Here is an 8,833-nt window from a genome sequence, read left to right as displayed (position 1 = left end):
GGTCTGACTGCATAATCAGGAAGATGTCGTGGACGATAACCCTCTGAAAGTCCGCTGCACTTCATTCAATCCCCACGCTTCTATTATTCTGATGTTGACGAGTGTGACACATTTTTGGTTGTACTTTTAGGTTTTTACGTATTCAAGCATTTAATCAACCCTCATGTCTGAAGAAATTAGCTTTTCTCACCAGTTAAAGATGTTGTGTGGAATTTTTGTCTCCCAGCTCTGGCAGAAAGTAACTACCATATGGGAGAGAAGCAGCTAGAAGTATTGCAGAAGAAACTGTTCTGGAGTGGAGGATCCAAGTAATAAGAAACTCAGAGTCCAAAAACTTGCTTGAGAATAATTAAAGAAAGTTCTCCTGCTGGCTCTCCTGCAAGAACACCTGCGCCAGCGTGGGAAAGTCTCCACAGTCCGACACCAGACCCCACAACATCTGCAAAAATCCAGAGAGCTTTCCCTGACTGCGATAGTCTTAATCAGCATTGTGGGATTAGCTGCTGTCCAGTGTTCCAGTTGGAGGCAGGTCTTCTGTACGTCATGCAAGACAGCAAACTCTGACCTCTGATAAAATGCGCTGCAACTAACAGTAGCACCAGAAATCCATGTTCCATCCATGATTTAATAAGTAGTTTATCAGCCTCACAGGAACATCAACAGAGGCTCTGCTGCTCACTGAGTAACAACATGATGCATTTTCCATTCAAAGCCAATTTTCACAGCTGTCACCGAGTCGCACACTGAAACTCTAAACGCTGTCAGTCAATCCAGTTTGTTTTCCAGCCCCCGTGTGCGTCTCACTGATTTTGACATTTCTCAGAAACCGGTCTATAAAATGTCTCAAACAGTGGAAAATACTAAATAATCATGATCTCCAGGAGTCCAAAGTAACATCTTCAGTTCTTTTTTTTCTTTGTTGCTTTGGTATACAAAAAACAGTGGTGGACTGTAGCAAAGTACACATTTACTGTACTTTTGTACAATTTTGAGGTACTTGTACTTTACTTAAGTGTTTCTATTTTATGCTTCTTTTTACGGCTACTTCATTACATAATTTTACCAATATTTTGGTATTTACGTTTTACTCCACCACATTTATTTGACAAAATTAGTTACTTTGCAAATTCAGATTATTATATATAAAATTTAAACCAACTAATAATTATGATATATCATTAAAGGTTAAGTCGCCCAGCAGTATATAAAGTAGTTAAAAAGATCTTCATCTTTACCATCTGCAACAATAAAGGGATGAACTCATTAATGTATCAATTGTTATAATCCAATGATAGAATATATATTATTCTGTCATGTTCCGCTCTATTTATTGTTTCTTGTGATTTATTGATAGTTTCACCTGTTCCTCATTATCACCCTCCTTCCATTGTGTGTTTAGTCTCTGTGCTCCGCTTGGCTTTAGTCAGGTCGTCATTGCTGCTAAGTGGTGTTCTGTTGTGTTTTACCTGCCAGCCGAACATACTGCATTATATCTCTACAATGAATCACTAGAGTCATCCTCCTGCCTTCCGTACTGTTCCAGGATTCACTGTCACAGATTATAAAGTGGGCCATTCTGCATAATGAGAACTCTCACTTTTGTATAAATAATCTTTAGAATGTTGTACTTTTTTAACACTATTGTATTGCTTCTCTTACTTAAGTAAACATACTTCTTACACCACGGTAACTAAGACAAACCCATGTTGACAAAGAACCAGCAAATATTCATATTGGAGGAGCTGAAATCAGATTAATATTTTTGCATGTTGTTTTTGCATATTATTTTGGTAATGTTTTATCCTTTACCTGTTCTCTCACTCCTAACACGTCAGATAAAGGCAGCTTGGTCAGTGCTCCTCGGCGTCTGACACCCAGGCTTATTAAGTGTGTTTATGATACGCCTCCACCCACGGGATTACGGGCAGAGTGACTGACGTAATATAAAATGCAATATAGTCCACATGAGGGGAGGTTAAACAAACACAGGACTTTAGTCCAGGAGAACATTGTTCAAGTCATTTGCAAAACTAAGAGCATAGTTGAAATTTTGTCATCAACCACGCCCTTTTTCCTAAACATAAAAAGTGGTTTAGATGCTTAAACCTAACTTCCTATAAAGACAGAGGTTTATTTTGAAAGAACACGATCCATGTATTGAGCGTTTATTGACACAACCTCACTGACATGAAGAGTAGGATCTCGTATCAGCTGCTTGGGTACTTCCTCGGATGTCTTATCTCCGAATTCGATCAATTTCTGAGCTATTTGTTTAGCGATTCTGCCTCTACCCAAATACAACAGAAGATAAAGACATTTCTGCAGAACTCACAGATTTGACTTGACTGTAATCAGATGATCACAAACGCACTTGAGGAGAAAATCGAGGATGGCTAGCAGCCTCCAAACAAGTCTGATATTGTTCCGTCTCCGCAATTTTTCCCCAACACGTTTATATATTATGTGTGAAAGGAGAAACAAAATTCTCTTCCATGTCGATATGAATTTGTCATGAGAGAGGAAAGAGAAATGGAGCCGGAGAGAGAGAGGTGACATGAGGGGGAGGGAGGAATGAAATGTGTCCTGCTGCTGGAGGAGTTATGGCTGCCAGTCAGTGTTTCATTGCAGGCTGCAGTCAATAAGCACACAGGGGGAAAAAACATTAACATACACATACTGTACACATGCATTTCCAAGAAATGAATAATAAAAGGCTTCTCTCATTGCTGGTTTCCTCCCTTCGGAGATCTCATCTTTTTAGACAACATTTCCATCAGCATGCGCAACATCTGTTAAAAACTGTTTCTGCAGAATTATGCTTTGTTTGCATTATTGCTCCCCTGCGGTTCCTGACAGCACCAATATCATCACGGCTGTCGAAGCGTTACCAATTGAGCCAGTGACCTTGCATCTGCTCCGTAATGCTCCTCCCCTGGTGGCAGTAAAGGAGATCCTGGGCTCATCCGTCTCACTGTGGTCAAATTAGACATGAAGATAATGGATTCTTCTTCAGCTAATGTGCTGCAGATAAGAAGCTCTCTCTCTTGTTTGCTTCATCTTCAAGTATCTGATTTTTTTTTTACGTTTAATCTTGCAGGGAATTCATACACAACTGAGTGAATCACTTATAAATGAAAACGAAACAGTCACTTCTAATATCAACATTTCCAGGAATAAAAAAATGCACAAAGTCCTCTTTAGTCTTAAATTAGCACAAATGGTTTACTCTGACAAAGAGTTCATCAGAAATGGTTGAATGTCAGAACGTTACTAGGCGGTTGCTATGCTGTAGGACGGACATGTCGGGCCGGTTACCTGGGGGATAAGGCCGGTTGCTAGGGAGTTGCTGGGTGGTTGTTAAGGTGTTCTTGGTGTTTGCAGGATGGTCAATAGGGTCATTGTGGAAGTTGTCAGGGTGTTAAAAAAAGAAGATGTACACATGAAAAGCACTGCACATGTTTATATATCTGGCATTCTTTTGGTTCAAGCTTTTATATTTTGTTTTATTTGGCTTTATATTTGGACTTTTTTTCAATTTTATGTTTGCCTGATATCAGACAGAATTGTCATCTTCAGTCTGACATTGACTCCACTCTTACCCAGAGAAAAACTTAACCAAAAGGAAAGAATGAAATCAGGATAACTCTGCATATGGAAAGTAACTAAAGATGTTGGATGCATCTCCCAGAACTCTGATTATGTTCAACCATCTGAACAGCCCTTTGGATGAAGCACAATGACGCCTTTACACATGTAGTTGAGATAGTTAAGGTTGGAAAGGTCGTCTAAATTAATTATCATTTTAGCATAACAAGCTTAAAAACTAGTGATCTATAATCTAAAGACACAGAGATGAAGTTGTGATCCTGACGTTAAAAGCTGAAATAACATCTGCTGACTCGGTTCTGTTATTTTTCCAACAGTGATTCAGCCATTTTGAAGGTGGTACGATTCATGTCTTCACGCTTTCTCTCTGCATTTTGTCTCGAGCTCTGTCACAGGAAAACATTCCTCGCTGGTCATCTATAATAGAGCAGCCTCAGCATTTAATTATAAATGACTGCGTTCCTTCGAGAGCGCTAATGAATCTCCTCTCACAGCACATTCCCATCGGCTAACTTTGTTTTCTTATCGGTTAGAGACGGTGAGTTAAATACAGAGCATGTTGTTAGTAAAAACAAAACATGTATTTTGTTTGTTTTGAGTAGCTCACATTAAAAAAAGTGAAGTTAAAATGCGCTAGGGTGAATTCATGGTCCTTTCTGATGTAGGAAAAAACAGCTTTAAAGGCCATATGTGTAGCATGTTGTGGGATTTATTAGCAGAAATGGAATAAAATATCTTAAACTATGTGTTTTTCCCTGAAACTAAGCATCTACACACTAATGTTGTGATTTAGATATCTTAGAATGAGCAGTTTATATCTACATAAGGAGCAGGTCCTCTTCACAGACTCCGCCATGTTTCTACAGAAACAGACAAACCCAACGCTGACTCTAAAGAGAGCCTTTAATGTTTTACTTCACCTAAAAGCCACAGTGGTTATCGACACGCTTGTGAAACTGCAGTAACTTAATCGTACGGAAAAAGAAGTCTTGACCGAAATATACGCTGGCTAGACCTGAACCTCCAGAAGCTTATTGATCATCAGATCGATAGCTGATGTGTTCTGGGATTGTATAAACGATGGTGGAAGACGTATTCAGTTCAGTTCAGTCGCAGAATCACTGTGTAAAAATACTCTGGTACAAGTAAAAGTTCTGCATTCAAAATCATATTAAATGTACAAAAGTTTTAGCATCAAAATCTACTTTAAGTACAAAAGTTTAAAGCACATAATGTATATATTATATCATCAGTTCATATTGATGCATTTATGTTTTCTTCACTTAAATGTTGCAGCTGATAAAGGTGGAGATCTTTTTAACTACTTTATTTACTTCTGGGCGACTTAACCTTTAATAATATATCATAATTATTAGTGGATTTAAGTTGTATATATAATTATCTGAATTTGCAAAGTAACTAATATGTCAAATAAATGTGGTGGAGTAAAAAGTACAATATTGGCAAAATAATGTAATAGAGTAGAAGTATAAAATAGCATAAAATGGGTACACTGAAGTAAAGTACAAGTACCTCAAAATTGCACTTAAGTACACCAAATCAAAGTAATCTGAAGACCTCACCTTGGGCTCCAGGAGATTATGATTATTTAATATTTTTTAACCACTTTATATACTTCTTTGTTTCTCAATACATTAACACTTTTTATCTGATTGATAATTTGTATTAAAGTTCTGAAAAACAATGGTAAAAAACATCACTAGTTATTAATGTTATCTGATAATTGTGGTGGAGAGGAAGTATAAAGTTGCACAAAATAGAAATACTCACGTAAAATACAAGTAGCTTGAAATTGTACAGCATAGTACTTGAGTAAATGTACTTTTTCTACCACAGGAAGTAAATCCCTGCGTCTCTCTGCAGTAGAGGAAAATAAATAATTTCACAGTTTCAAAAGAAAACTAACATTTTAATGATTTATGGTTTAATTTGACCTCATATCTCTATTCATTAAGAAAATAACTAACACCAGGATTTAATTTGGACTTCATTAATGGCCACAAGAGGCTTTTTCCTTTATGCATACTCAGGATTCAGGGCGGCGTGGAGAGTTTTACATAAAAATTTAAACTTTAATATATTCGCTGCCACAAGAGAAAATATGGCATGCAGAGTAAGTATGTCTGGAAGGGGCACTTCTGTCTTTTCCTTCCCTCCCTCCTCCTCCTCACCCCCTCAGCTGCCTTGATCTCTCTTTAGTCTCTCCTTCCTTCATCCAGAGAGAATCATTAATGCTCAGATATGATAGTTGGGCTACATCAGAGGGAAGCCGTACCCCCACGTTCTGCTGCTTCACCTCCTCTTTTCAACTCTCCCTCTGCTTTTTTTTATAATCTCATTAACATTTGACATTTACATTCCCACTTCATCCGCCATCGCCGAGCAGCTCGCTCCGTCTCTGCAACGTCCTGTCTCTCTCTCTTTGCCTGCAGAACCTGGACACGCTTTTAAATCCAACATGAATAACTGCATTCATTTTCACTCAGCTCCGATTCTAATGTTTTGTACTTTTTGATGGTGGTGTGGAGGATAAAAAATATCAGTTTGGAAAGTTATGAAAATATTCCACACTGCGTCATTATATATTAGAAGGAGTCTATTGAGTGGTGAAATATTAATCATTACGGGAATATGAGCTGAAGTTAGACTGCAAATGAAACTTTTCTAAACTGTCATTCACACATATTTCTCCCAGTAAAGTCTTCTTATGTTGAAGCTGGGTGTCCAATGTGAAAATAGAGTTTTATTTTGAAAAGACACTATGCATGCAATTTATCCTCATAAAACGGTTTGAATGACATCTTACGAAACGTCACTCCTCATTTTTTTCGTCATTGCCAGCAACACCTATCTATTTCTGCTTGTTATGTGCATACAGTCTTTTCAAAATAAACGTCCATCACAGGAAACCACCTAGTTAGATTTAGGAATAAATTGTCGTTTGGGTTAAAATAACCACGGAAGTTCTGCAACCACATTACGCAAGTTATGTGACAAATAGAGCAACGTTGACTTCTCGTTTACACGTGGAACGAAAGGCCCGTTCTGTGAGGGCTTCTGAGGTCTTCATGCTTCCTCGTTCATGATTACGTTGACAACATGCTTTCGTGGGATGCCGGAGGCACATTATCTTTTGTACGTTTTGCTACAAATGCTGGATAAGACCAGCATGATGCATGCTACGATACACATCGTCCCTGACACGTCCAAAACTGTCGCTAGGAGGGTACAAAGAGTGTCATGCTTCAGGGCGGCGACCCACGACTCATACTGTCTGCACATTTCATGACCTAAAATATGATGTTTCAAAATAAAGTCAGGAGTGCGAACATGTTTTGAATACAGTTTTTTGTTACTGGGCAGATTAACTACGACGCACCAGTCAATTAAAAATCTGCTCAGTGAGAAACATGTTTGATGAAATTGAAAGTGAAAGTAAAAAAAGACAGAGCTCTCTCATCCTCTCCTCTCTCTCCTCACTTCATTTTGTCATTCACCTCATCTCCCAGTTTCAATCTCAGACGTTGCAGCGCTCTTCCTCTTCTTCTTCCTCTCCCTCCTCATTCTCATTCTGCTTCCTGCTCCGTCCAGTCAGCTCCCTCTCTCTCTCTCTCAGTAATTGTTTATCTCACCCCCTTCTCTCCCCCTCTGACAGGTAATCAATGAGCAGGCAGCCGAGGGGGAAGAGGCCTCGGCTTCGGCTGCATGGATTTCCAATGGGGCTGTCGACCTGGTAGTGAGTGTTGGGGGGGGGACGCCACTGGAGCGTGCAGCAGAATACTAAACGTATCACTCTTTCGTGCTCAGACGCACTCTCACATTCGTGCACACAGTGTGTGCTGGGACCTCTGAGTGTCCCAGCGTGATGTTTACCGTGTGATATGTGGACTGAACGTTATTCTCTCCGTCCCTCGTTGATATTTTGCACATTCCTGCACAAAACTGTACAGCTCTTTTATTTAAACAGATTTATTAGACATATTTTTATAGTATTTATTTATTGTTATTTTTTCTGTTAATGGAAAATTGAGGGGTCCTCAATGGGAATTATACAATACAAGCACAGTTATACAAATCATTTAACAAAATAAAAAATAAAAACAAGATAAATGAACAACACAAAATATGACAAAAGAAAAGAAAAGACATAATGAGCCATACTGTTCTATATTTCTGTTTTTTAGATTTTGTAGCTCTTGCTTTTTATCTTTTATTTTCTCTACTATGCTTATTGTTACACATGAAGCAAATTCCTTGCATTTGAACAACTACTAGACAAAAGACTTGATTATGATAAGAAATATATATGTCTTAAATCACTGATAGGGTTGTGTTTTCCAGGTTAGTTATGAACTGATTAGATTAGCATGGAACCCCTCTGTGGTCACAAGGTAGGAAGAAAAACACTTGGTATTTCTGATTCGCAATCTGTGCACACGTTTCCATTGTGGTACCATTCTGTTTTTGTCCATAAAAAATTATCCTATATGGGCACAAGGCACATTACATCAATTTCATTTTCACAGAACAACATAAATAATGTGAACGCTGGGCGGAGGTGGAGTGGAGGGAGGGGCTATTTATGAAGATTGCCCCGAAATGAACAAGTAGCAGCCATTGTTTCTAGTCGGCTTTTATCTTTTCTGCACTGATTGTGAATCCAAGGGCACGACTATAAATCCCTTCACCTAGATTTACACACCAAGTCTCTTTTTCTACCATGTAACCCTGTAGGCGCTCCTTAGACATTCAAAAAAGACCTGACAGGTGATGGATTGAACTACATAACCCTCTATCACAGGCCAGTCGGGAGAAGAGCAGAAACATCTTTGCTATTGAGAAAAAACTTTCTGATCTTTGTTCTTCCTTCAATGAAGAAATATTCTGATAGAACTGTTGCTAATGTAGCATCTACGCTAACTTCTTCAGGAGCCGCCATTGTTGGTGTGAACGTTTCTCCATTTTGTCACACACCTAAACCACGACCGTTGCTTTAGCTCATCACAGGAACCCAGTGTTTTGGCATAAAAGGCCTCGCCAAAGGTGTTTCCAGTTTTCTTCATACAGCTATGACTAGAAGCTTCATAAAATTGATTTTCTTGTGATCTTGTGATCTCTCGAGAATCCAGATGCCATGCAAGGTCAGCAAAGTGTCGGACTGAACTACAATGAGTGAAGTAGCTTTTCTTACAGAGGGGACCCCCAG

This window comes from Anoplopoma fimbria, chromosome 17, assembly GCF_027596085.1.
Source record: "Anoplopoma fimbria isolate UVic2021 breed Golden Eagle Sablefish chromosome 17, Afim_UVic_2022, whole genome shotgun sequence".
In the NCBI taxonomy this organism is placed as follows: domain Eukaryota; kingdom Metazoa; phylum Chordata; class Actinopteri; order Perciformes; family Anoplopomatidae; genus Anoplopoma; species Anoplopoma fimbria.
Note: the sequence above shows the minus strand (reverse complement) of the source record.